This window comes from Diaphorina citri, unplaced genomic scaffold (genome assembly GCF_000475195.1).
Source record: "Diaphorina citri unplaced genomic scaffold, Diaci psyllid genome assembly version 1.1 scaffold2889, whole genome shotgun sequence".
Lineage (NCBI taxonomy): Eukaryota > Metazoa > Arthropoda > Insecta > Hemiptera > Psyllidae > Diaphorina > Diaphorina citri.
Genome location: NW_007380302.1, coordinates 122 through 3698, shown reverse-complemented (window position 1 = coordinate 3698; position 3577 = coordinate 122). Strand labels below are relative to the sequence as shown.

The 3577-nt window shown below is 40.2% G+C and overlaps 1 long non-coding RNA gene across 1 annotated transcript; it reads right to left on the bottom strand.

Annotated features, from left to right (window-relative positions):
* Nucleotides 1-1704, bottom strand: LOC113471727. The gene is made up of 2 exons (XR_003394313.1): nt 849-1704; nt 1-424 (listed from the first exon to the last, which is right to left on the bottom strand). It is a non-coding gene; the product is annotated as an uncharacterized LOC113471727 (long non-coding RNA).
* Between the last annotated feature and the right edge of the window lie 1873 nt (nt 1705-3577).

Sequence of the window (3577 nt, the reverse complement as noted above, 5' to 3'; positions counted from 1 at the left end):
GAAATGATAATGTGCGATTAAGCTTACAGCGTCCATATACAGGACCATACCAAGTTTTGTCCAGGACTGACAAAAATTTCAAAATTGTTATTGGTTCTCGTCAGGTCATTGTGTCTCGTGACCGGGTTAAGCCTGCCTTCAACTCCGATATTCCTCCTGAAGTAGACCAGCCTCTGCCTTCAGTGTCAACCCATGATGACACACAACCACAGTCAGTTCAACCAAGCCAAGGTACCTGTCAGCCTGATTCAAGCTCCACATTGCAATCCCAGAGTCCTTGTCTCCAATCTTCCCCATTTGAGCCTGCCTCGCAGTCTTCCCCATTGGAACAAGCCTCACAGTTACAGTCATTGGTGCCAGTGACAGACTCAAATCCTCAAGAAGTCCCTCCACAATCAGATGGTAATATGCCAGAATTACCTACCTCAGCACTAGATTCAAACTCTAGTAAGAAAGGTCTTATGCAAACTCTAGGTTCAAATCCTTGGGTTTCTGTCCCTGGAAGATCAGCAACAGTTTTTAGTCCTAAGGTTAAGACAACTATTTTTAATTCTAATCATAAACTTAGCTTGTCTAGGAATGTTGTAGATACACCCTTAAATAATTCTAGCAAACAATATGCCTCTGCACCAGATTCAAGACCTGGTGAAGCTATTCAGCTTTGTCCATCAGGTTCAATCCCTGGTGTGCTCAAGAAATCTTGCCCTCCCTCAGAATCAAACCCGGGAAGAGATCCTCACTCTAGCATTTTACCAACAGGTTCGAATCCTGGTGGTACCACAAGAAGTGGACGTCGAGTTCATTTCCCATCTCATTTGAGAGATTATACATATGCCAGAATTACCTACCTCAGCACTAGATTCAAACTCTAGTAAGAAAGGTCTTATGCAAACTCTAGGTTCAAATCCTTGGGTTTCCGTCCCTGGAAGATCAGCAACAGTTTTTAGTCCTAAGGTTAAGACAACTATTTTTAATTCAAATCATAAACTTAGCTTGCCTAGGAATGTTGTAGATACACCCTTGAATAATTCTAGCAAACAATATGCCTCTGCACCAGATTCAAGACCTGGTAAAGCTATTCAGCTTTGTCCATCAGGTTCAATCCCTGGTGTGCTCAAGAAATCTTGCCCTCCCTCAGAATCAAACCCGGTAAGAGATCCCCACTCTAGCATTTTACCAACAGGTTCGAATCCTGGTGGTACCACAAGAAGTGGACGTCGAGTTCATTTCCCATCTCACTTGAGAGATTATACCTCGCGCTAATTATACTCATTTTGTTTATTCAGGTTTTCCTTTTGACTGGCATCTCTGGGTTCGATTCCTGGTATCGGCCAGATTTTCGTTGAAGGGGGGGAGTGATGTGGCGACCGCCACCGTGTCAAAGCGCCTTACGCATTCATAATAAAATACGTCCTGCAAACCTAACCTATAAATCATGTACTTCGGATTTTATCAAATCGCAAGTCAGACGTTTTCCCAATTTTCCTGGGCTTTCCCAGTTGGTTATTAATTTCCCTCTCAGGAGGCGTTTTCCTCTCAGTAATAAACTTGTACCTTACTAAACCTTGTGTTTTACTAATAAATCAAGTTCTTGTGCAATCATAAGCATCGTTGTTTTTCCTCTTCAAATCTCTTGGGGGATTCGAGCCCAACAGGTAGAATCAACTCCTCCAGCACTCGACCTCCAAAGCTCCATGGCCAGCTTCACAGATCGTAAACAATCGTTCCATGCTTTTGTGAGGATCTAGCACAGGGGAGCGTGTTGAGGACGAGATTTTTCGAGAAAAATCCCATGACAACAGTAGGGGGATGGGATTTTACTTTTCATAAAACGTCCCTTTCCCACCATAAATTCTTTGTTTATTTTTGACTTGTAATTTATTTTTAATTTTTATAAATTTCATTTTCTGTTTCTCAAGACCTCACAACTTTTGAAGAATTTGAAGTAAAATTTCGTTTTTCGTAGGTACTTACCTAATAATTAGTTTTCTCAAACCTCTTTTTATTCTTGCGCTAATTCAAGTCACAAGTGAGTGTTTCTGTTACCTACTATAAAATACCTATACTCTTTTTTGTCTACTGTCATCAAGTCAATGTCTCTATAGTCCCTGCTGGATTGACTTGTTTGAGGTATCTAACGTGTGTCTGTCTTGGTACGAGATCAGTTCAAGGAAGATGAAGCTGTGTGAGTTCTGTGGAAAGCTAATGAAGGTGTCAAATCTGAGTTGACATCACAAGCTTTGTTCTATGAAGCCTCCCTCTGATGAAACTGTGAGTAAATTCACTTGCAATGAATATGGGAAATCTTTTTCAAGAAAGGACAACCTCAAAAGACACTCCAATGGCTGCTCTGTCCTGTTTTCCACTCAAATTCATTTGATAGACCATAATGGTTGGAATGCATCAGTCGTCTTCTATTCAATCTTGTCAGTTCAAAGAGTTCAACAACTGTTGTGTATGATGGTGGTTTCGAACCAGTGTATTTCGGTTTTCCAATATCCAATATTGGCTAGAGTGAATTGATTCAATCCTCAGTCTTGATTTTCACTCTGGTGAGTCTACACAAAATAAATTCGTTCCAATGTTCTATTTTCAAAGTGATCTTTTCTTACTACATTAGAACTCCAACTCAACAGATACCTACTTAGTAGTCCTAGTACAGTCGTACTTGAAACACTTACTATAGGTATAGACATTCCTAAATGAAAATCTTTGATGAGAATCACAGGAATCTTTGTTGCGAATTATCCCCTGAGAGTATGGTATGACAGTTGTAGTCATACGTGTGCAAGATTACAAATAGATGGTGCTTTTTAAGATTCAATTACAATTCTTGTCCCAAACTTAATATACTATTAAATGTCTCAATTTTTCTTCTACGTCCTTTACAGATAATGAGTGATCGAATGTTCATTGTTGCCAACCATGGCGATGGATGCTGGAGACTCTGCCACCTACGTACCAGACATTTCCATCACTATGAACTACTCTAGTCTGGAACAATACTGGAGTACTTCTGTGAAACCAGTGACAGAAAACAAGTCCGGACCTTACGAGTTTGTTACCGACAAACCCACGCCAACATCAGTTACAACGACTCTGAAAGAAATTGTGAAAGCGAATACAACAACTCCTCAGCCTGAAATCAAAGAACCTGTGCTGAAACCCAAGACAGCCAGGAGTAGATCAATATCCAGAGTCAACAAGAAGTTATTGGATGAAAATCGGTGGACACCTCGAGAAGATTTGAATCCTCCTGCCATGGGAGCAACAGAATCCTGGAAACATTGGGAAGAGAATAGCAGTAAATCCCCTCGGAATATTCACAATATTTCCTCCAAATCTGACGTTCAAACTTCATCGGAAAAACCGAAATCTCTTTCATTCACTGTACAGTTTTTGCCACAAAAGTTATTGCAATTTTTAGAGCAAGCAGAAAAGTATGCTAAATTAGCATTTTCCCCTTTCATGTCGGATGAGAAAAGTAGTGATAGCCGGTCACAACGTAGACTTAAATATTTGCCTCAATTTTTGTTTGGGAAGGAAACTAGTCAAAAATCTTTGAATGAAAGTAAGA